The 25,027-nt window shown below is 58.3% G+C and overlaps 4 non-coding genes and 9 pseudogenes across 4 annotated transcripts; all 13 read left to right on the forward strand.

Annotated features, from left to right (window-relative positions):
* Positions 1–1,648: 1,648 nt before the first annotated feature.
* LOC146715760 (5S ribosomal RNA) lies at positions 1,649–1,767 on the forward strand (annotated as a pseudogene).
* Positions 1,768–3,406: 1,639 nt separating this feature from the next.
* On the forward strand, positions 3,407–3,525 carry LOC146715761 (5S ribosomal RNA; annotated as a pseudogene).
* A 1,244-nt stretch (positions 3,526–4,769) lies between these two features.
* LOC146715762 (5S ribosomal RNA) lies at positions 4,770–4,888 on the forward strand. Its single transcript, XR_014919579.1, has one exon. It is a non-coding gene; the product is annotated as a 5S ribosomal RNA (ribosomal RNA).
* An 812-nt stretch (positions 4,889–5,700) lies between these two features.
* On the forward strand, positions 5,701–5,819 carry LOC146715763 (5S ribosomal RNA; annotated as a pseudogene).
* An 851-nt stretch (positions 5,820–6,670) lies between these two features.
* On the forward strand, positions 6,671–6,789 carry LOC146715764 (5S ribosomal RNA; annotated as a pseudogene).
* Positions 6,790–8,556: 1,767 nt separating this feature from the next.
* On the forward strand, positions 8,557–8,675 carry LOC146715765 (5S ribosomal RNA; annotated as a pseudogene).
* A 3,901-nt stretch (positions 8,676–12,576) lies between these two features.
* On the forward strand, positions 12,577–12,695 carry LOC146715766 (5S ribosomal RNA; annotated as a pseudogene).
* A 699-nt stretch (positions 12,696–13,394) lies between these two features.
* Positions 13,395–13,513, forward strand: LOC146715767 (5S ribosomal RNA; annotated as a pseudogene).
* A 1,971-nt stretch (positions 13,514–15,484) lies between these two features.
* On the forward strand, positions 15,485–15,603 carry LOC146715768 (5S ribosomal RNA; annotated as a pseudogene).
* Positions 15,604–16,938: 1,335 nt separating this feature from the next.
* LOC146715769 (5S ribosomal RNA) lies at positions 16,939–17,057 on the forward strand. Its single transcript, XR_014919622.1, has one exon. It is a non-coding gene; the product is annotated as a 5S ribosomal RNA (ribosomal RNA).
* A 1,175-nt stretch (positions 17,058–18,232) lies between these two features.
* On the forward strand, positions 18,233–18,351 carry LOC146715770 (5S ribosomal RNA). Its single transcript, XR_014919580.1, has one exon. It is a non-coding gene; the product is annotated as a 5S ribosomal RNA (ribosomal RNA).
* Positions 18,352–21,582: 3,231 nt separating this feature from the next.
* Positions 21,583–21,701, forward strand: LOC146715771 (5S ribosomal RNA). Its single transcript, XR_014919700.1, has one exon. It is a non-coding gene; the product is annotated as a 5S ribosomal RNA (ribosomal RNA).
* Positions 21,702–23,866: 2,165 nt separating this feature from the next.
* LOC146715772 (5S ribosomal RNA) lies at positions 23,867–23,985 on the forward strand (annotated as a pseudogene).
* Positions 23,986–25,027: the final 1,042 nt, after the last annotated feature.

The following is a 25,027-nucleotide window of genomic DNA, read 5'->3' on the forward strand; positions in this document are numbered from 1 at the left end:
CCTGTGGCTCTTGCTGAGGCCACTTACACCACACCAGGGCCTGTGGCTGCTGGCTGAGGCCACCTACACCACACCAGGGCATTAGTTGCTATTGAGGCCAATTACACCACACCAGGGTCTGTGGCTCTTGCTCAGGCCACTTACACCACACCAGGGCCTGTGGCTCTTGCTCAGGCCACTTACACCACACCAGGGCCTGTGGCTGCTGGCTGAGGCCACCTACACCACACCAGGGCATTAGTTGCTATTGAGGCCAATTACACCACACCAGGGTCTGTGGCTCTTGCTCAGGCCACTTACACCACACCAGGGCCTGTGGCTCTTGCTCAGGCAACTTACACCACACCAGGGCCTGTGGCACTGGCTGAGGCCACTTACACCACACCAGGGCCTGTGGCTGCTGGCTGAGGCCACTTACACCACACCAGGGCCTGTGGCTGCTGGCTGAGGCCACTTACACCACACCAGGGCCTGTGGCTGGTGGCTGAGGCCAACTACACCACACCAGGGCCTGTGGCTGCTGGCTGAGGCAACTTACACCACACCAGGGCCCTTTTGCTGCTGGCTGAGGCCACTTACACCACACCAGTGCCTGTGGCTTCTGTCTGAGGCGACTTACACCACACCAGGGCCTGTGGCTGCTGGCTGAGGCCAATTACACCACACCAGGGTCTGTGGCTCTTGCTCAGGCCACTTACACCACACCAGGGCCTGTGGCACTGGCTGAGGCCACTTACACCACACCAGGGCCTGTGGCTGCTGGCTGAGGCCACTTACACCACACCAGGGCCTGTGGCTGCTGGCTGAGGCCACCTACACCACACCAGGGCCTGTGGCTGCTGACTGAGGCGACTTACACCACACCAGGGCCCTTTTGCTGCTGGCTGAGGCCACTTACACCACACCAGGGCCTGTGGCTCTTGCTCAGGCCACTCACATCACACCAGGCCCTGCGCTTCTGGCCGAGGCCATCTTCACCAAACCAGGCCCTGTGGTTCTTGCTCAGGCCACTTACACCACACCAGGGCCTTATTTGCTATTGAGGCCACTTACACCACACCAGGGCCTATGGCACTTGCTCAGGCCACTTACACCACACCAGGGCCTGTGGCTGCTGGCTGAGGCCACTTACACCACACCAGGGCCTGTGGCTCTTGCTCAGGCCACTTACACCACACCAGGGCCTGTGGCACTGGCTGAGGCCACTTAGACCACACCAGGGCCTGTGGCTGCTGGCTGAGGCCACTCACACCACACCAGGGCCTGTGGCTGATAGCTGAGGCCACTTACACCAAACCAGGGCCTGAGTGACCGGCTGGGGCCACTTACACCACACCAGGGCCTGTGGCTCTTGCTCAGGCCACTCACATCACACCAGGCCCTGCTCTTCTGGCCGAGGCCATCTTCACCAAACCAGGCCCTGTGCTGCTAGCTGTGGCCATGTACAACACACCAGGCCCTGTGCTGGTTCCTGAGGCCATCTTCAACAATCCAGGGCCTGTGCTGTTGGATAAATGCCAAACTGAGCCTTTGGGTTAGGGTATTATGCAAACATGCAGGTATGGTTATAGGATTGTCTTCGTAACTTCAGGTACTTGCCACCTAATCACTTGAATCCATAAATTGAGTCATTGTGCTGGGGCCAGCAGCTTACGGCCATACCACCCTGAGCACGCCCGACCTCGTCTGATCTCGAAAGCTAAGCAGGGCTGGGCTTGGTTAGTACTTGGATGGGACACTGCCTGGGAATACCTGGTGCTGTAAGCCTTTCATTTTCATGTCATTGAACCGCTTTTGATCCAGAGAAGGGGTGTATTAAAAGACCAAAAGCCCATTAATGAGGGCACATTAACGACATTGCTTTTGGCTCTTTTCCAATGTCTTGTGCTGCTAGCTGATGCCACCTACACCACACCAGGGCCTGAGTGACCGGCTGGGGCCACTTACACCACATCAGGGCCTGTGGCTCTGGCTGAGGCCACCTACACCACACCAGGGCCTTAGTTGCTATTGAGGCCAATTACACCACACCAGGGTCTGTGGCTCTTGCTCAGGCCACTTACACCACACCAGGGCCTGTGGCTCTTGCTCAGGCCACTTACACCACACCAGGGCCTGTGGCTGCTGGCTGAGGCCACCTACACCACACCAGGGCATTAGTTGCTATTGAGGCCAATTACACCACACCAGGGTCTGTGGCTCTTGCTCAGGCCACTTACACCACACCAGGGCCTGTGGCTGCTGGCTGAGGCCAGTTACACCACACCAGAGCCTGTGGCTGCTGGCTGAAGCCACTTACACCACACCAGGGCCTTAGTTGCTATTGAGGCCACTTACACCACACCAGGGCCTGTGGCTGCTGGCTGAGGCCACCTACACCACACCAGGGCCTGTGGCTGCTGGCTGAGGCCACTTACACCACACCAGGGCCTGTGGCTGCTGGCTGAAGCCACTTACACCACACCAGGGCCTTAGTTGCTATTGAGGCCACTTACACCACACCAGGGCCTGTGGCTGCTGGCTGAGGCCACCTACACCACACCAGGGCCCTTTTGCTGCTGGCTGAGGCCACTTACACCACACCAGTGCATGTGGCTTCTGGCTGAGGCCAATTACACCACACCAGGGCCTGTGGCTGCTGGCTGAGGCCACTTACACCACACCAGGGCCTGTGGCTCTTGCTCAGGCCACTCACATCACACCAGGCCCTGCGCTTCTGGCCGAGGCCATCTTCACCAAACCAGGCCCTGTGGTTCTTGCTCAGGCCACTTACACCACACCAGGGCCTTATTTGCTATTGAGGCCACTTACACCACACCAGGGCCTGTGGCACTTGCTCAGGCCACTTACACCACACCAGGGCCTGTGGCTGCTGGCTGAGGCCACTTACACCACACCAGGGCCTGTGGCTCTTGCTCAGGCCACTTACACCACACCAGGGCCTGTGGCACTGGCTGAGGCCACTTAGACCACACCAGGGCCTGTGGCTGCTGGCTGAGGCCACTCACACCACACCAGGGCCTGTGGCTGATAGCTGAGGCCACTTACACCAAACCAGGGCCTGAGTGACCGGCTGGGGCCACTTACACCACACCAGGGCCTGTGGCTCTTGCTCAGGCCACTCACATCACACCAGGCCCTGCTCTTCTGGCCGAGGCCATCTTCACCAAACCAGGCCCTGTGCTGCTAGCTGTGGCCATGTACAACACACCAGGCCCTGTGCTGGTTCCTGAGGCCATCTTCAACAATCCAGGGCCTGTGCTGTTGGATAAATGCCAAACTGAGCCTTTGGGTTAGGGTATTATGCAAACATGCAGGTATGGTTATAGGATTGTCTTCGTAACTTCAGGTACTTGCCACCTAATCACTTGAATCCATAAATTGAGTCATTGTGCTGGGGCCAGCAGCTTACGGCCATACCACCCTGAGCACGCCCGACCTCGTCTGATCTCGGAAGCTAAGCAGGGCTTGGCTTGGTTAGTACTTGGATGGGAGACTGCCTGGGAATACCTGGTGCTGTAAGCCTTTCATTTTCATGTCATTGAACCGCTTTTGATCCAGAGAAGGGGTGTATTAAAAGACCAAAAGCCCATTAATGAGGGCACATTAACGACATTGCTTTTGGCTCTTTTCCAATGTCTTGTGCTGCTAGCTGATGCCACCTACACCACACCAGGGCCTGAGTGACCGGCTGGGGCCACTTACACCACATCAGGGCCTGTGGCTCTGGCTGAGGCCACCTACACCACACCAGGGCCTTAGTTGCTATTGAGGCCAATTACACCACACCAGGGTCTGTGGCTCTTGCTCAGGCCACTTACACCACACCAGGGCCTGTGGCTCTTGCTCAGGCCACTTACACCACACCAGAGCCTGTGGCTGCTGGCTGAAGCCACTTACACCACACCAGGGCCTTAGTTGCTATTGAGGCCACTTACACCACACCAGGGCCTGTGGCTGCTGGCTGAGGCCACCTACACCACACCAGGGCCTGTGGCTGCTGGCTGAGGCCACTTACACCACACCAGGGCCTGTGGCTCTTGCTCAGGCCACTCACATCACACCAGGCCCTGCGCTTCTGGCCGAGGCCATCTTCACCAAACCAGGCCCTGTGGTTCTTGCTCAGGCCACTTACACCACACCAGGGCCTGTGGCTCTTGCTTAGGCCACTTACACCACACCAGGGCCTGTGGCACTTGCTCAGGCCACTTACACCACACCAGGGCCTGTGGCTGCTGGCTGAGGCCACTTACACCACACCAGGGCCTGTGGCTCTTGCTCAGGCCACTTACACCACACCAGGGCCTGTGGCACTGGCTGAGGCCACTTAGACCACACCAGGGCCTGTGGCTGCTGGCTGAGGCCACTCACACCACACCAGGGCCTGTGGCTGATAGCTGAGGCCACTTACACCAAACCAGGGCCTGAGTGACCGGCTGGGGCCACTTACACCACACCAGGGCCTGTGGCTCTTGCTCAGGCCACTCACATCACACCAGGCCCTGCTCTTCTGGCCGAGGCCATCTTCACCAAACCAGGCCCTGTGCTGCTAGCTGTGGCCATGTACAACACACCAGGCCCTGTGCTGGTTCCTGCGGCCATCTTCAACAATCCAGGGCCTGTGCTGTTGGATAAATGCCAAACTGAGCCTTTGGGTTAGGGTATTATGCAAACATGCAGGTATGGTTATAGGATTGTCTTCGTAACTTCAGGTACTTGCCACCTAATCACTTGAATCCATAAATTGAGACATTGTGCTGGGGCCAGCAGCTTACGGCCATACCACCCTGAGCACGCCCGACCTCGTCTGATCTCGGAAGCTAAGCAGGGCTGGGCTTGGTTAGTACTTGGATGGGAGACTGCCTGGGAATACCTGGTGCTGTAAGCCTTTCATTTTCATGTCATTGAACCGCTTTTGATCCAGAGAAGGGGTGTATTAAAAGACCAAAAGCCCATTAATGAGGGCACATTAACGACATTGCTTTTGGCTCTTTTCCAATGTCTTGTGCTGCTAGCTGATGCCACCTACACCACACCAGGGCCTGAGTGACCGGCTGGGGCCACTTACACCACATCAGGGCCTGTGGCTCTGGCTGAGGCCACTTACACCACACCAGGGCCTGTGGCTGCTGGCTGAGGCCACCTACACCACACCAGGGCCTTAGTTGCTATTGAGGCCAATTACACCACACCAGGGTATGTGGCTCTTGCTCAGGCCACTTACACCACACCAGGGCCTTAGTTGCTATTGAGGCCAATTACACCACACCAGGGCCTGTGGCACTGGCTGAGGCCACTTACACCACACCAGGGCCTGTGGCTGCTGGCTGAGGCCACTTACACCACACAAGGGCCTGTGGCTGCTGGCTGAGGCCACTTACAACACACCAGGGCCTGTGGCTCTTGCTCAGGCCACTCATATCACACCAGGCCCTGTGCTTCTGGCCGAGGCCATCTTCACCAAACCAGGCCCTGTGCTGCTTGCTGTGGCCATGTACAACACATCAGGCCCTGTGCTGGTTCCTGAGGCCATCTTCAACAATCCAGGGCCTGTGCTGTTGGATAAATGCCAAACTGAGCCTTTGGGTTAGGGTATTATGGAAACATGCAGGTATGGTTATAGGATTATCTTCGTAACTTCAGGTACTTGCCACCTAATCACTTGAATCCATAAATTGAGACATTGTGCTGGGGCCAGCAGCTTACGGCCATACCACCCTGAGCACGCCCGACCTCGTCTGATCTCGGAAGTTGAGCAGGGCTGGGCTTGGTTAGTACTTGGATGGGAGACTTCCTGGGAATACCTGGTTCTGTAAGCCTTTCATGTCATTGAACCGCTTTTGATCCAGAGAAGGGGTGTATTAAAAGACCAAAAGCAGCTGCCCATTAATGAGGGCACATTAACGACATTGCTTTTGGCTGTTTTCCAATGTCTTGTGCTGCTAGCTGATGCCACCTACACCACACCAGGGCCTGAGTGACCGGCTGGGGCCACTTACACCACATCAGGGCCTGTGGCTCTGGCTGAGGCCACTTACACCACACCAGGGCCTGTGGCTGCTGGCTGAGGCCACTTACACCACACCAGGGCCTGTGGCTGCTGGCTGAGGCCACTTACACCACACCAGGGCCTTAGTTGCTATTGAGGCCAATTACACCACACCATGGTCTGTGGCTCTTGCTCAGGCCACTTACACCACACCAGGGCCTGTGGCACTGGCTGAGGCCACTTACACCACACCAGGGCCTGTGGCTGCTGGCTGAGGCCACTTACACCACACCAGTGCCTTATTTGCTATTGAGGCCACTTACACCACACCAGGGCCTGTGGCTCTTGCTCAGGCCACTTACACCACACCAGGGCCTGTGGCTCTTGCTCAGGCCACTCACATCACACCAGGCCCTGCGCTTCTGGCCGAGGCCATCTTCACCAAACCAGGCCCTGTGCTGCTAGCTGTGGCCATGTACAACACACCAGGCCCTGTGCTGGTTCCTGAGGCCATCTTCAACAATCCAGGGCCTGTGCTGTTGGATAAATGCTAAACTGAGCCTTTGGGTTAGGGTATTATGCAAACATGAAGGTAGGGTTATAGGATTGTCTTCGTAACTTCAGGTACTTGCCACCTAATCACCTGAATCCATAAATTGAGACATTGTGCTGGGGCCAGCAGCTTACGGCCATACCACCCTGAGCACGCCCGACCTCGTCTGATTTCGGAAGCTGAGCAGGGCTGGGCTTGGTTAGTACTTGGATGGGAGACTGCCTGGGAATACCTGGTGCTGTAAGCCTTTCATTTTCATGTCATTGAACCGCTTTTGATCCAGAGAAGGGGTGTATTAAAAGACCAAAAGCAGCTGCCCATTAATGAGGGCACATTAACGACACTGCTTTTGGCTGTTTTCCAATGTCTTGTGCTGCTAGCTGATGCCACCTACACCACACCAGGGCCTGAGTGACCGGCTGGGGCCACTTACACCACATCAGGGACTGTGGCTCTGGCTGAGGCCACTTACACCACACCAGAGCCTGTGGCTGCTGGCTGAAGCCACTTACACCACACCAGGGCCTTAGTTGCTATTGAGGCCACTTACACCACACCAGGGCCTGTGGCTGCTGGCTGAGGCCACCTACACCACACCAGGGCCTGTGGCTGCTGGCTGAGGCCACTTACACCACACCAGGGCCTGTGGCTGCTGGCTGAAGCCACTTACACCACACCAGGGCCTTAGTTGCTATTGAGGCCACTTACACCACACCAGGGCCTGTGGCTGCTGGCTGAGGCCACCTACACCACACCAGGGCCCTTTTGCTGCTGGCTGAGGCCACTTACACCACACCAGTGCATGTGGCTTCTGGCTGAGGCCACTTACACCACACCAGGGCCTGTGGCTGCTGGCTGAGGCCACTTACACCACACCAGGGCCTGTAGCTCTTGCTCAGGCCACTCACATCACACCAGGCCCTGCGCTTCTGGCCGAGGCCATCTTCACCAAACCAGGCCATGTGGTTCTTGCTCAGGCCACTTACACCACACCAGGGCCTTATTTGCTATTGAGGCCACTTACACCACACCAGGGCCTGTGGCTCTGGCTTAGGCCACTTACACCACACCAGGGCCTGTGGCACTTGCTCAGGCCACTTACACCACACCAGGGCCTGTGGCTGCTGGCTGAGGCCACTTACACCACACCAGGGCCTGTGGCTCTTGCTCAGGCCACTTACACCACACCAGGGCCTGTGGCACTGGCTGAGGCCACTTAGACCACACCAGGGCCTGTGGCTGCTGGCTGAGGCCACTCACACCACACCAGGGCCTGTGGCTGCTGGCTGAGGCCACTTAGACCACACCAGGGCCTGTGGCTGCTGGCTGAGGCCACTTACACCACACCAGGGCCTGTGGCTGCTGGCTGAGGCCACTTACACCACACCAGGGCCTGTGGCTGCTGGCTGAGGCCACCTACACCACACCAGGGCCTTAGTTGCTATTGAGGCCAATTACACCACACCAGGGTCTGTGGCTCTTGCTCAGGCCACTTACACCACACCAGGGCCTGTGGCTGCTGGCTGAGGCCACTTACACCACACCAGGGCCTGTGGCTGCTGGCTGAGGCCACCTACACCACACCAGGGCCTTAGTTGCTATTGAGGCCAATTACACCACACAAGGGCCTGTGGCTGCTGGCTGAGGCCACCTACACCACACCAGGGCCTGTGGCTGCTGGCTGAGGCCACTTACAACACACCAGGGCCTGTGGCTCTTGCTCAGGCCACTCATATCACACCAGGCCCTGTGCTTCTGGCCGAGGCCATCTTCACCAAACCAGGCCCTGTGCTGCTTGCTGTGGCCATGTACAACACACCAGGTCCTGTGCTGGTTCCTGACGCCATCTTCAACAATCCAGGGCCTGTGCTGTTGGATAAATGCCAAACTGAGCCTTTGGGTTAGGGTATTATGCAAACATGCAGGTATGGTTATAGGATTGTCTTCGTAACTTCAGGTACTTGCCACCTAATCACTTGAATCCATAAATTGAGACATTGTGCTGGGGCCAGCAGCTTACGGCCATACCACCCTGAGCACGCCTGACCTCGTCTGATCTCGGAAGCTAAGCAGGCCTGGGCTTGGTTAGTACTTGGATGGGAGACTGCCTGGGAATACCTGGTGCTGTAAGCCTTTGATTTTCATGTCATTGAACCGCTTTTGATCCAGAGAAGGTGTGTATTAAAAGACCAAAAGCAGCTGCCCATTAATGAGGGCACATTAACGACATTGCTTTTGGCTGTTTTCCAATGTCTTGTGCTGCTAGCTGATGCCACCTACACCACACCACGGCCTTATTTGCTGGCTGAGGCCACATACACCAAACCAGGGCCTTAGTTGCTATTGAGGCCACTTACACCACACCAGGGCCTGTGGCTGCTGGCTGAGGCCACCTACACCACACCAGGGCCTTAGTTGCTATTGAGGCCAATTACACCACACCAGGGTCTGTGGCTCTTGCTCAGGCCACTTACACCACACCAGGGCCTGTGGCACTGGCTGAGGCCACTTTCACCACACCAGGGCCTGTGGCTGCTGGCTGAGGCCACCTACACCACACCAGGGCATTAGTTGCTATTGAGGCCAATTACACCACACCAGGGTCTGTGGCTCTTGCTCAGGCCACTTACACCACACCAGGGCCTGTGGCTCTTGCTCAGGCCACTTACACCACACCAGGGCCTGTGGCTGCTGGCTGAGGCCACCTACACCACACCAGGGCATTAGTTGCTATTGAGGCCAATTACACCACACCAGGGTCTGTGGCTCTTGCTCAGGCCACTTACACCACACCAGGGCCTGTGGCTCTTGCTCAGGCCACTTACACCACACCAGGGCCTGTGGCACTGGCTGAGGCCACTTACACCACACCAGGGCCTGTGGCTGCTGGCTGAGGCCACTTACACCACACCAGGGCCTGTGGCTGCTGGCTGAGGCTACTTACACCACACCAGAGCCTGTGGCTGGTGGCTGAGGCCACCTACACCACACCAGGGCCTGTGGCTGCTGGCTGAGGCGACTTATACCACACCAGGGCCCTTTTGCTGCTGGCTGAGGCCACTTACACCACACCAGTGCCTGTGGCTTCTGTCTGAGGCGACTTACACCACACCAGGGCCTGTGGCTGCTGGCTGAGGCCAATTATACCACACCAGGGTCTGTGGCTCTTGCTCAGGCCACTTACACCACACCAGGGCCTGTGGCACTGGCTGAGGCCACTTACACCACACCAGGGCCTGTGGCTGCTGGCTGAGGCCACTTACACCACACCAGGGCCTGTGGCTGCTGGCTGAGGCCACTTACACCACACCAGGGCCTGTGGCTGCTGGCTGAGGCCACCTACACCACACCAGGGCCTGTGGCTGCTGGCTGAGGCGACTTACACCACACCAGGGCCCTTTTGCTGCTGGCTGAGGCCACTTACACCACACCAGTGCCTGTGGCTTCTGGCTGAGGCGACTTACACCACACCAGGGCCTGTGGCTGCTGGCTGATGCCACCTACACCACACCAGGGCCTGAGTGACCGGCTGGGGCCACTTACACCACATCAGGGCCTGTGGCTCTGGCTGAGGCCACTTACACCACACCAGGGCCTGTGGCTGCTGGCTGAGGCCAGTTACACCACACCAGAGCCTGTGGCTGCTGGCTGAAGCCACTTACACCACACCAGGGCCTTAGTTGCTATTGAGGCCACTTACACCACACCAGGGCCTGTGGCTGCTGGCTGAGGCCACCTACACCACACCAGGGCCTGTGGCTGCTGGCTGAGGCCATTTACACCACACCAGGGCCTGTGGCTGCTGGCTGAAGCCACTTACACCACACCAGGGCCTTAGTTGCTATTGAGGCCACTTACACCACACCAGGGCCTGTGGCTGCTGGCTGAGGCCACCTACACCACACCAGGGCCCTTTTGCTGCTGGCTGAGGCCACTTACACCACACCAGTGCCTGTGGCTTCTGGCTGAGGCCACTTACACCACACCAGGGCCTGTGGCTGCTGGCTGAGGCCACTTACACCACACCAGGGCCTGTGGCTCTTGCTCAGGCCACTCACATCACACCAGGCCCTGCGCTTCTGGCCGAGGCCATCTTCACCAAACCAGGCCCTGTGGTTCTTGCTCAGGCCACTTACACCACACCAGGGCCTTATTTGCTATTGAGGCCACTTACACCACACCAGGGCCTGTGGCTCTGGCTTAGGCCACTTACACCACACCAGGGCCTGTGGCACTTGCTCAGGCCACTTACACCACACCAGGGCCTGTGGCTGCTGGCTGAGGCCACTTACACCACACCAGGGCCTGTGGCTCTTGCTCAGGCCACTTACACCACACCAGGGCCTGTGGCACTGGTTGAGGCCACTTAGACCACACCAGGGCCTGTGGCTGCTGGCTGAGGCCACTCACACCACACCAGGGCCTGTGGCTGCTAGCTGAGGCCACTTACACCACACCAGGGCCTGAGTGACCGGCTGGGGCCACTTACACCACACCAGGGCATTAGTTGCTATTGAGGCCAATTACACCACACCAGGGTCTGTGGCTCTTGCTCAGGCCACTTACACCACACCAGGGCCTGTGGCTCTTGCTCAGGCCACTTACACCACACCAGGGCCTGTGGCTGCTGGCTGAGGCCACCTACACCACACCAGGGCATTAGTTGCTATTGAGGCCAATTACACCACACCAGGGTCTGTGGCTCTTGCTCAGGCCACTTACACCACACCAGGGCCTGTGGCTCTTGCTCAGGCCACTTACACCACACCAGGGCCTGTGGCACTGGCTGAGGCCACTTACACCACACCAGGGCCTGTGGCTGCTGGCTGAGGCCACTTACACCACACCAGGGCCTGTGGCTGCTGGCTGAGGCTACTTACACCACACCAGGGCCTGTGGCTGGTGGCTGAGGCCACCTACACCACACCAGGGCCTGTGGCTGCTGGCTGAGGCGACTTATACCACACCAGGGCCCTTTTGCTGCTGGCTGAGGCCACTTACACCACACCAGTGCCTGTGGCTTCTGTCTGAGGCGACTTACACCACACCAGGGCCTGTGGCTGCTGGCTGAGGCCAATTATACCACACCAGGGTCTGTGGCTCTTGCTCAGGCCACTTACACCACACCAGGGCCTGTGGCACTGGCTGAGGCCACTTACACCACACCAGGGCCTGTGGCTGCTGGCTGAGGCCACTTACACCACACCAGGGCCTGTGGCTGCTGGCTGAGGCCACTTACACCACACCAGGGCCTGTGGCTGCTGGCTGAGGCCACCTACACCACACCAGGGCCTGTGGCTGCTGGCTGAGGCGACTTACACCACACCAGGGCCCTTTTGCTGCTGGCTGAGGCCACTTACACCACACCAGTGCCTGTGGCTTCTGGCTGAGGCGACTTACACCACACCAGGGCCTGTGGCTGCTGGCTGAGGCCACTTACACCACACCAGGGCCTGTGGCTCTTGCTCAGGCCACTCACATCACACCAGGCCCTGCGCTTCTGGCCGAGGCCATCTTCACCAAACCAGGCCCTGTGGTTCTTGCTCAGGCCACTTACACCACACCAGGGCCTTATTTGCTGTTGAGGCCACTTACACCACACCAGGGCCTGTGGCTCTGGCTTAGGCCACTTACACCACACCAGGGCCTGTGGCACTGGCTGAGGCCACTTAGACCACACCAGGGCCTGTGGCTGCTGGCTGAGGCCACTCACACCACACCAGGGCCTGTGGCTGCTAGCTGAGGCCACTTACACCAAACCAGGGCCTGTGGCTGCTTGCTGAGGCCATCTTCACCAAACCAGGCCCTGTGCTGCTTGCTGTGGCCATGTAAAACACACCAGGTCCTGTGCTGGTTCCTGAGGCCATCTTCAACAATCCAGGGCCTGTGCTGTTGGATAAATGCCAAACTGAGCCTTTTGGTTAGGGTATTATGCAAACATGCAGGTATGGTTATAGGATTGTCTTCGTAACTTCAGGTACTTGCCACCTAATCACTTGAATCCATAAATTGAGACATTGTGCTGGGGTCAGCAGCTTACGGCCATACCACCCTGAGCACGCCCGACCTCGTCTGATCTCGGAAGCTAAGCAGGGCTGGGCTTGGTTAGTACTTGGATGGGAGACTGCCTGGGAATACCTGGTCCTGTAAGCCTTTGATTTTAATGTCATTGAACCGCTTTTGATCCAGAGAAGGGGTGTATTAAAAGACCAGAAGCAGCTCCCCATTAATGAGGGCACATTAACGACATTGCTTTTGGCTGTTTTCCAATGTCTTGTGCTGCTAGCTGATGCCACCTACACCACACCAGGGCCTGAGTGACCGGCTGGGGCCACTTACACCACATCAGGGCCTGTTGCTCTGGCTGAGGCCACTTACACCACACCAGGGCCTGTGGCTGCTGGCTGAGGCCACCTACACCACACCAGGGCCTTAGTTGCTATTGAGGCCAATTACACCACACCAGGGTATGTGGCTCTTGCTCAGGCCACTTACACCACACCAGGGCCTTAGTTGCTATTGAGGCCAATTACACCACACCAGGGCCTGTGGCTCTTGCTCAGGCCACTCACATCACACCAGGCCCTGCGCTTCTGGCCGAGGCCATCTTCACCAAACCAGGCCCTGTGCTGCTAGCTGTGGCCATGTACAACACACCAGGCCCTGTGCTGGTTCCTGAGGCCATCTTCAACAATCCAGGGCCTGTGCTGTTGGATAAATGCTAAACTGAGCCTTTGGGTTAGGGTATTATGCAAACATGAAGGTAGGGTTATAGTATTGTCTTCGTAACTTCAGGTACTTGCCACCTAATCACCTGAATCCATAAATTGAGACATTGTGCTGGGCCCAGCAGCTTACGGCCATACCACCCTGAGCACGCCCGACCTCGTCTGATCTCGGAAGCTGAGCAGGGCTGGGCTTGGTTAGTACTTGGATGGGAAACTGCCTGGGAATACCTGGTGCTGTAAGCCTTTCATTTTAATGTCATTGAACCGCTTTTGATCCAGAGAAGGGGTGTATTAAAAGACCAAAAGCAGCTGCCCATTAATGAGGGCACATTAACGACATTGCTTTTGGCTGTTTTCCAATGTCTTGTGCTGCTAGCTGATGCCACCTACACCACACCAGGGCCTGAGTGACCGGCTGGGGCCACTTACACCACATCAGGGCCTGTGGCTCTGGCTGAGGCCACTTACACCACACCAGGGCCTGTGGCTGCTGGCTGAGGCCACTTACACCACACCAGGGCATTAGTTGCTATTGAGGCCAATTACACCACACCAGGGTATGTGGCTCTTGCTCAGGCCACTTACACCACACCAGGGCCTGTGGCTGCTGGCTGAGGCCACCTACACCACACCAGGGCCTGTGGCTGCTGGCTGAGGCGACTTATACCACACCAGGGCCCTTTTGCTGCTGGCTGAGGCCACTTACACCACACCAGTGCCTGTGGCTTCTGTCTGAGGCGACTTACACCACACCAGGGCCTGTGGCTGCTGGCTGAGGCCACTTACACCACAACAGGGCCTGTGGCTGCTGGCTGAGGCCACTTACACCACACCAGGGCCTGTGGCTGCTGGCTGAGGCCACCTACACCACACCAGGGCCTGTGGCTGCTGGCTGAGGCGACTTACACCACACCAGGGCCCTTTTGCTGCTGGCTGAGGCCACTTACACCACACCAGTGCCTGTGGCTTCTGGCTGAGGCGACTTACACCACACCAGGGCCTGTGGCTGCTGGCTGATGCCACCTACACCACACCAGGGCCTGAGTGACCGGCTGGGGCCACTTACACCACATCAGGGCCTGTGGCTGCTGGCTGAGGCCAGTTACACCACACCAGAGCCTGTGGCTGCTGGCTGAAGCCACTTACACCACACCAGGGCCTTAGTTGCTATTGAGGCCACTTACACCACACCAGGGCCTGTGGCTGCTGGCTGAGGCCACCTACACCACACCAGGGCCTGTGGCTGCTGGCTGAAGCCACTTACACCACACCAGGGCCTTAGTTGCTATTGAGGCCACTTACACCACACCAGGGCCTGTGGCTGCTGGCTGAGGCCACCTACACCACACCAGGGCCCTTTTGCTGCTGGCTGAGGCCACTTACACCACACCAGTGCCTGTGGCTTCTGGCTGAGGCCACTTACACCACACCAGGGCCTGTGGCTGCTGGCTGAGGCCACTTACACCACACCAGGGCCTGTGGCTCTTGCTCAGGCCACTCACATCACACCAGGCCCTGCGCTTCTGGCCGAGGCCATCTTCACCAAACCAGGCCCTGTGGTTCTTGCTCAGGCCACTTACACCACACCAGGGCCTTATTTGCTATTGAGGCCACTTACACCACACCAGGGCCTGTGGCACTTGCTCAGGCCACTTACACCACACCAGGGCCTGTGGCACTTGCTCAGGCCACTTACACCACACCAGGGCCTGTGGCTGCTGGCTGAGGCCACTTACACCACACCAGGGCCTGTGGCTCTTGCTCAGGCCACTTACACCACACCAGGGCCTGTGGCTGCTGGCTGAGGCCACTTACACCACACCAGTGCCTGTGGCTTCTGGCTGAGGCGACTTACACCACACCAGGGCCTGTGGCTGCTGGCTGAGGCCACTTACACCACACCAAGGCCTGTGGCTCTTGCTCAGGCCACTCACATCACACCAGGCCCTGCGCTTCTGGCCGAGGCCATCTTCACCAAACCAGGCCCTGTGCTCCTTGCTGTGGCCATGTACAACACACCAGGCCCTGTGCTGGTTCCTGAGGCCATCTTCAACAATCCAGGGCCTGTGCTGTTGGATAAATGCCAAACTGAGCCTTTGGGTTAGGGTATTATGCAAACATGCAGGTATGGTTATAGCATTGTCTTCGTAACTTCAGGTACTTGCCACCTAATCACTTGAATCCATAAATTGAGACATTGTGCTGGAGCCAGCAGCTTACGGCCATACCACCGTGAGCACGCCCGACCTCGTCTGATCTCGGAAGCTAAGCAGGGCTGGGCTTGGTTAGTACTTGGATGGGAGACTGCCTGGGAATACCTGGTGCTGTAAGCCTTTCATTTTCATATCATTGAACCGCTTTTGATCCAGAGAAGGGGTGTATTAAAAGACCAAAAGCAGCTGCCCATTAATGAGGGCACATTAACGACACTGCTTTTGGCTGTTTTCCAATGTCTTGTGCTGCTAGCTGATGCCACCTACACCACACCAGGGCCTGAGTGACCGGCTGGGGCCACTTACACCACACCAGGGCCTGTGGCTGCTGGCTGAGGCGACTTACACCACACCAAGGCCCTTTTGCTGCTGGCTGAGGCCACTTACACCACACCAGTGCCTGTGGCTTCTGGCTGAGGCCACTCACACCACACCAGGGCCTGTGGCACTGGCTGAGGCCACTTACACCACACCAGTGCCTGTGGCTTCTGGCTGAGGCGACTTACACCACACCAGGGCCTGTGGCTGCTGGCTGATGCCACCTACACCACACCAGGGCCTGAGTGACCGGCTGGGGCCACTTACACCACATCAGGGCCTGTGGCTGCTGGCTGAGGCCAGTTACACCACACCAGAGCCTGTGGCTGCTGGCTGAAGCCACTTACACCACACCAGGGCCTTAGTTGCTATTGAGGCCACTTACACCACACCAGGGCCTGTGGCTGCTGGCTGAGGCCACCTACACCACACCAGGGCCTTAGTTGCTATTGAGGCCAATTACACCACACCAGGGTATGTGGCTCTTGCTCAGGCCACTCACATCACACCAGGCCCTGCGCTTCTGGCCGAGGCCATCTTCACCAAACCAGGCCCTGTGGCTCTTGCTCAGGCCACTTACACCACACCAGGGCCTGTGGCTCTGGCTTAGGCCACTTACACCACACCAGGGCCTGTGGCACTTGCTCAGGCCACTTACACCACACCAGGGCCTGTGGCTGCTGGCTGAGGCCACTTACACCACACCAGGGCCTGTGGCTCTTACTCAGGCCACTTACACCACACCAGGGCCTGTGGCACTGGCTGAGGCCACTTAGACCACACCAGGGCCTGTGGCTGCTGGCTGAGGCCACTTACACCACACCAGGGCCTGTGGCTGCTGGCTGAGGCCACTTACACCAAACCAGGGCCTGTGGCTGCTTGCTGAGGCCATCTTCACCAAACCAGGCCCTGTGCTGCTTGCTGTGGCCATGTAAAACACACCAGGTCCTGTGCTGGTTCTTGAGGCCATCTTCAACAATCCAGGGCCTGTGCTGTTGGATAAATGCCAAACTGAGCCTTTGGGTTAGGGTATTATGCAAACATGCAGGTATGGTTATAGGATTGTCTTCGTAACTTCAGGTACTTGCCACCTAATCACTTGAATCCATAAATTGAGTCATTGTGCTGGGGCCAGCAGCTTATGGCCATACCACCCTGAGCACACCCGACCTCGTCTGATCTCGGAAGCTAAGCAGGGCTGGGCTTGGTTAGTACTTGGATGGGAGACTGCCTGGGAATACCTGGTGCTGTAAGCCTTTCATTTTCATGTCATTGAACCGCTTTTGATCCAGAGAAGGGGTGTATTAAAAGACCAAAAGCAGCTGCCCACTAATGAGGGCACATTAACGACATTGCTTTTGGCTCTTTTCCAATGTCTTGTGCTGCTAGCTGATGCCACCTACACCACACCAGGGCCTGAGTGACCGGCTGGGGCCACTTACACCACATCAGGGCCTGTGGCTCTGGCTGAGGCCACTTACACCACACCAGGGCCTGTGGCTGCTGGCTGAGGCCACCTACACCACACCAGGGCCTTAGTTGCTATTGAGGCCAACTACACCACACCAGGGTCTGTGGCTCTTGCTCAGGCCACTTACACCACACCAGGCCTGTGGCACTTGCTCAGGCCACTTACACCACACCAGGGCCTGTGGCTGCTGGCTGAGGCCACTTACACCACACCAGGGCCTGTGGCTGCTGGCTGAGGCCACCTACACCACACCAGGGCATTAGTTGCTATTGAGGCCAATTACACCACACCAGGGTCTGTGGCTCTTGCTCAGGCCACTTACACCACACCAGGGCCTGTGGCTCTTGCTCAGGCCACTTACACCACACCAGGGCCTGTGGCTGCTGGCTGAGGCCACTTACACCACACCAGGGCCTGTGGCTGCTGGCTGAGGCCACCTACACCACACCAGGGCCTGTGGCTGCTGGCTGAGGCCAACTACACCACACCAGGGCCTGTGGCTGCTGGCTGAGGCGACTTACACCACACCAGGGCCTGTGGCTGCTGGCTGCGGCCACTTACACCACACCAGGGCCTGTGGCTGCTGGCTGAGGCCACTTACACCACACCAGTGCCTGTGGCTTCTGGCTGAGGCCACTTACACCACACCAAGGCCTGTGGCTCTTGCTCAGGCCACTCACATCACACCAGGCCCTGCGCTTCTGGCCGAGGCCATCTTCACCAAACCAGGCCCTGTGCTCCTTGCTGTGGCCATGTACAACACACCAGGCCCTGTGCTGGTTCCTGAGGCCATCTTCAACAATCCAGGGCCTGTGATGTTGGATAAATGCCAAACTGAGCCTTTGGGTTAGGGTATTATGCAAACATGCAGGTATGGTTATAGCATTGTCTTCGTAACTTCAGGTACTTGCCACCTAATCACTTGAATCCATAAATTGAGACATTGTGCTGGGGCCAGCAGCTTACGGCCATACCACCCTGAGCACGCCCGACCTCGTCTGATCTCGGAAGCTAAGCAGGGCTGGGCTTGGTTAGTACTTGGATGGGAGACTGCCTGGGAATACCTGGTGCTGTAAGCCTTTCATTTTCATGTCATTGAACCGCTTTTGATCCAGAGAAGGGGTGTATTAAAAGACCAGAAGCAGCTCCCCATTAATGAGGGCACATTAACGACACTGCTTTTGGCTGTTTTCCAATGTCTTGTGCTGCTAGCTGATGCCACCTACACCACACCAGGGCCTGAGTGACCGGCTGGGGCCACTTACACCACATCAGGGCCTGTGGCTCTGGCTGAGGCCACTTACACCACACCAGGGCCTGTGGCTGCTGGCTGAGGCCAGTTACACCACACCAGAGCCTGTGGCTGCTGGCTGAAGCCACTTACACCACACCAGGGCCTTAGTTGCTATTGAGGCCACTTACACCACACCAGGGCCTGTGGCTGCTGGCTGAGGCCACCTACACCACACCAGGGCCTGTGGCTGCTGGCTGAGGCCATTTACACCACACCAGGGCCTGTGGCTGCTGGCTGAAGCCACTTACACCACACCAGGGCCTTAGTTGCTATTGAGGCCACTTACACCACACCAGGGCCTGTGGCTGCTGGCTGAGGCCACCTACACCACACCAGGGCCCTTTTGCTGCTGGCTGAGGCCACTTACACCACACCAGTGCCTGTGGCTTCTGGCTGAGGCCACTTACACCACACCAGGGCCTGTGGCTGCTGGCTGAGGCCACTTACACCACACCAGGGCCTGTGGCTCTTGCTCAGGCCACTCACATCACACCAGGCCCTGCGCTTCTGGCCGAGGCCATCTTCACCAAACCAGGCCCTGTGGTTCTTGCTCAGGCCACTTACACCACACCAGGGCCTTATTTGCTATTGAGGCCACTTACACCACACCAGGGCCTGTGGCTCTGGCTTAGGCCACTTACACCACACCAGGGCCTGTGGCACTTGCTCAGGCCACTTACACCACACCAGGGCCTGTGGCTGCTGGCTGAGGCCACTTACACCACACCAGGGCCTGTGGCTCTTGCTCAGGCCACTTACACCACACCAGGGCCTGTGGCACTGGCTGAGGCCACTTAGACCACACCAGGGCCTGTGGCTGCTGGCTGAGGCCACTCACACCACACCAGGGCCTGTGGCTGCTAGCTGAGGCCACTTACACCACACCAGGGCCTGTGGCTGCTGGCTGAGGCCACCTACACCACACCAGGGCATTAGTTGCTATTGAGGCCAATTACACCACACCAGGGTCTGTGGCTCTTGCTCAGGCCACTTACACCACACCAGGGCCTGTGGCTCTTGCTCAGGCCACTTACACCACACCAGGGCCTGTGGCTGCTGGCTGAGGCCACCTACACCACACCAGGGCATTAGTTGCTATTGAGGCCAATTACACCACACCAGGGTCTGTGGCTCTTGCTCAGGCCACTTACACCACACCAGGGCCTGTGGCTCTTGCTCAGGCCACTTACACCACACCAGGGCCTGTGGCACTGGCTGAGGCCACTTACACCACACCAGGGCCTGTGGCTGCTGGCTGAGGCCACTTACACCACACCAGGGCCTGTGGCTGCTGGCTGAGGCTACTTACACCACACCAGAGCCTGTGGCTGGTGGCTGAGGCCACCTACACCACACCAGGGCCTGTGGCTGCTGGCTGAGGCGACTTATACCACACCAGGGCCCTTTTGCTGCTGGCTGAGGCCACTTACACCACACCAGTGCCTGTGGCTTCTGTCTGAGGCGACTTACACCACACCAGGGCCTGTGGCTGCTGGCTGAGGCCAATTATACCACACCAGGGTCTGTGGCTCTTGCTCAGGCCACTTACACCACACCAGGGCCTGTGGCACTGGCTGAGGCCACTTACACCACACCAGGGCCTGTGGCTGCTGGCTGAGGCCACTTACACCACACCAGGGCCTGTGGCTGCTGGCTGAGGCCACTTACACCACACCAGGGCCTGTGGCTGCTGGCTGAGGCCACCTACACCACACCAGGGCCTGTGGCTGCTGGCTGAGGCGACTTACACCACACCAGGGCCCTTTTGCTGCTGGCTGAGGCCACTTACACCACACCAGTGCCTGTGGCTTCTGGCTGAGGCGACTTACACCACACCAGGGCCTGTGGCTGCTGGCTGATGCCACCTACACCACACCAGGGCCTGAGTGACCGGCTGGGGCCACTTACACCACATCAGGGCCTGTGGCTGCTGGCTGAGGCCAGTTACACCACACCAGAGCCTGTGGCTGCTGGCTGAAGCCACTTACACCACACCAGGGCCTTAGTTGCTATTGAGGCCACTTACACCACACCAGGGCCTGTGGCTGCTGGCTGAGGCCACCTACACCACACCAGGGCCTGTGGCTGCTGGCTGAGGCCACTTACACCACACCAGGGCCTGTGGCTGCTGGCTGAAGCCACTTACACCACACCAGGGCCTTAGTTGCTATTGAGGCCACTTACACCACACCAGGGCCTGTGGCTGCTGGCTGAGGCCACCTACACCACACCAGGGCCCTTTTGCTGCTGGCTGAGGCCACTTACACCACACCAGGGCCTGTTGCTCTGGCTGAGGCCACTTACACCACACCAGGGCCTGTGGCTGCTGGCTGAGGCCACCTACACCACACCACGGCCTTATTTGCTGGCTGAGGCCACATACACAAAACCAGGGCCTTAGTTGCTATTGAGGCCAATTACACCACACCAGAGCCTGTGGCTCTTGCTCAGGCCACTTACACCACACCAGGGCCTGTGGCACTGGCTGAGGCCACTTACACCACACCAGGGCCTGTGGCTGCTGGCTGAGGCCACTTACACCACACAAGGGCTTGTGGCTGCTGGCTGAGGCCACCTACACCACACCAGGGCCTGTGGCTGCTGGCTGAGGCCACCTACACCACACCAGGGCCTGTGGCTCTTGCTCAGGCCACTTACACCACACCAGGGCCTGTGGCTCTTGCTCTGGCCACTTACACCACACCAGGGCCTGTGGCTCTTGCTCAGGCCACTCATATCACACCAGGCCCTGTGCTTCTGGCCGAGGCCATCTTCACCAAACCAGGCCCTGTGCTGCTTGCTGTGGCCATGTACAACACACCAGGCCCTGTGCTGTTTCCTGAGGCCATCTTCAACAATCCAGGGCCTGTGCTGTTGGATAAATGCCAAACTGAGCCTTTGGGTTAGGGTATTATGCAAACATGCAGGTATGGTTATAGGATTGTCTTCGTAACTTCAGGTACTTGCCACCTAATCACTTGAATCCATAAATTGAGACATTGTGCTGGGCCCAGCAGCTTACGGCCATACCACCCTGAGCACGCCCGACCTCGTCTGATCTCGGAAGCTAAGCAGGGCTGGGCTTGGTTAGTACTTGGATGGGAGACTACCTGGGAATACCTGGTGCTGTAAGCCTTTCTTTTTCATATCATTGAACCGCTTTTGATCCAGAGAAGGGGTGTATTAAAAGACCAGAAGCAGCTCCCCATTAATGAGGGCACATTAACGACACTGCTTTTGGCTGTTTTCCAATGTTTTGTGCTGCTAGCTGATGCCACCTACACCACACCAGGGCCTGAGTGACCGGCTGGGGCCACTTACACCACATCAGGGCCTGTGGCTCTGGCTGAGGCCACTTACACCACACCAGGGCCTGTGGCTGCTGGCTGAGGCCAGTTACACCACACCAGAGCCTGTGGCTGCTGGCTGAAGCCACTTACACCACACCAGGGCATTAGTTGCTATTGAGGCCACTTACACCACACCAGGGTCTGTGGCTCTTGCTCAGGCCACTTACACCACACCAGGGCCTGTGGCTCTTGCTCAGGCCACTTACACCACACCCGGGCCTGTGGCTGCTGGCTGAGGCCACCTACACCACACCAGGGCATTAGTTGCTATTGAGGCCAATTACACCACACCAGGGTCTGTGGCTCTTGCTCAGGCCACTTACACCACACCAGGGCCTGTGGCTCTTGCTCAGGCCACTTACACCACACCAGGGCCTGTGGCACTGGCTGAGGCCACTTACACCACACCAGGGCCTGTGGCTGCTGGCTGAGGCCACTTACACCACACCAGGGCCTGTGGCTGCTGGCTGAGGCTACTTACACCACACCAGAGCCTGTGGCTGGTGGCTGAGGCCACCTACACCACACCAGGGCCTGTGGCTGCTGGCTGAGGCGACTTATACCACACCAGGGCCCTTTTGCTGCTGGCTGAGGCCACTTACACCACACCAGTGCCTGTGGCTTCTGTCTGAGGCGACTTACACCACACCAGGGCCTGTGGCTGCTGGCTGAGGCCAATTATACCACACCAGGGTCTGTGGCTCTTGCTCAGGCCACTTACACCACACCAGGGCCTGTGGCACTGGCTGAGGCCACTTACACCACACCAGGGCCTGTGGCTGCTGGCTGAGGCCACTTACACCACACCAGGGCCTGTGGCTGCTGGCTGAGGCCACTTACACCACACCAGGGCCTGTGGCTGCTGGCTGAGGCCACCTACACCACACCAGGGCCTGTGGCTGCTGGCTGAGGCGACTTACACCACACGAGGGCCCTTTTGCTGCTGGCTGAGGCCACTTACACCACACCAGTGCCTGTGGCTTCTGGCTGAGGCGACTTACACCACACCAGGGCCTGTGGCTGCTGGCTGATGCCACCTACACCACACCAGGGCCTGAGTGACCGGCTGGGGCCACTTACACCACATCAGGGCCTGTGGCTGCTGGCTGAGGCCAGTTACACCACACCAGAGCCTGTGGCTGCTGGCTGAAGCCACTTACACCACACCAGGGCCTTAGTTGCTATTGAGGCCACTTACACCACACCAGGGCCTGTGGCTGCTGGCTGAGGCCACCTACACCACACCAGGGCCTGTGGCTGCTGGCTGAGGCCACTTACACCACACCAGGGCCTGTGGCTGCTGGCTGAAGCCACTTACACCACACCAGGGCCTTAGTTGCTATTGAGGCCACTTACACCACACCAGGGCCTGTGGCTGCTGGCTGAGGCCACCTACACCACACCAGGGCCCTTTTGCTGCTGGCTGAGGCCACTTACACCACACCAGGGCCTGTTGCTCTGGCTGAGGCCACTTACACCACACCAGGGCCTGTGGCTGCTGGCTGAGGCCACCTACACCACACCAGGGCCTTAGTTGCTATTGAGGCCAATTACACCACACCAGGGTATGTGGCTCTTGCTCAGGCCACTTACACCACACCAGGGCCTTAGTTGCTATTGAGGCCAATTACACCACACCAGGGCCTGTGGCTCTTGCTCAGGCCACTCACATCACACCAGGCCCTGCGCTTCTGGCCGAGGCCATCTTCACCAAACCAGGCCCTGTGCTGCTAGCTGTGGCCATGTACAACACACCAGGCCCTGTGCTGGTTCCTGAGGCCATCTTCAACAATCCAGGGCCTGTGCTGTTGGATAAATGCTAAACTGAGCCTTTGGGTTAGGGTATTATGCAAACATGAAGGTAGGGTTATAGTATTGTCTTCGTAACTTCAGGTACTTGCCACCTAATCACCTGAATCCATAAATTGAGACATTGTGCTGGGCCCAGCAGCTTACGGCCATACCACCCTGAGCACGCCCGACCTCGTCTGATCTCGGAAGCTGAGCAGGGCTGGGCTTGGTTAGTACTTGGATGGGAAACTGCCTGGGAATACCTGGTGCTGTAAGCCTTTCATTTTAATGTCATTGAACCGCTTTTGATCCAGAGAAGGGGTGTATTAAAAGACCAAAAGCAGCTGCCCATTAATGAGGGCACATTAACGACATTGCTTTTGGCTGTTTTCCAATGTCTTGTGCTGCTAGCTGATGCCACCTACACCACACCAGGGCCTGAGTGACCGGCTGGGGCCACTTACACCACATCAGGGCCTGTGGCTCTGGCTGAGGCCACTTACACCACACCAGGGCCTGTGGCTGCTGGCTGAGGCCACTTACACCACACCAGGGCATTAGTTGCTATTGAGGCCAATTACACCACACCAGGGTATGTGGCTCTTGCTCAGGCCACTTACACCACACCAGGGCCTGTGGCTGCTGGCTGAGGCCACCTACACCACACCAGGGCCTGTGGCTGCTGGCTGAGGCGACTTATACCACACCAGGGCCCTTTTGCTGCTGGCTGAGGCCACTTACACCACACCAGTGCCTGTGGCTTCTGTCTGAGGCGACTTACACCACACCAGGGCCTGTGGCTGCTGGCTGAGGCCAATTATACCACACCAGGGTCTGTGGCTCTTGCTCAGGCCACTTACACCACACCAGGGCCTGTGGCACTGGCTGAGGCCACTTACACCACACCAGGGCCTGTGGCTGCTGGCTGAGGCCACTTACACCACAACAGGGCCTGTGGCTGCTGGCTGAGGCCACTTACACCACACCAGGGCCTGTGGCTGCTGGCTGAGGCCACCTACACCACACCAGGGCCTGTGGCTGCTGGCTGAGGCGACTTACACCACACCAGGGCCCTTTTGCTGCTGGCTGAGGCCACTTACACCACACCAGTGCCTGTGGCTTCTGGCTGAGGCGACTTACACCACACCAGGGCCTGTGGCTGCTGGCTGATGCCACCTACACCACACCAGGGCCTGAGTGACCGGCTGGGGCCACTTACACCACATCAGGGCCTGTGGCTGCTGGCTGAGGCCAGTTACACCACACCAGAGCCTGTGGCTGCTGGCTGAAGCCACTTACACCACACCAGGGCCTTAGTTG

Source organism: Copadichromis virginalis, linkage group LG3 (genome assembly GCF_057382275.1).
Source record: "Copadichromis virginalis isolate Kocher_CV1m ecotype Utaka linkage group LG3, C_Virginalis_male_GT1.1, whole genome shotgun sequence".
NCBI lineage: Eukaryota > Metazoa > Chordata > Actinopteri > Cichliformes > Cichlidae > Copadichromis > Copadichromis virginalis.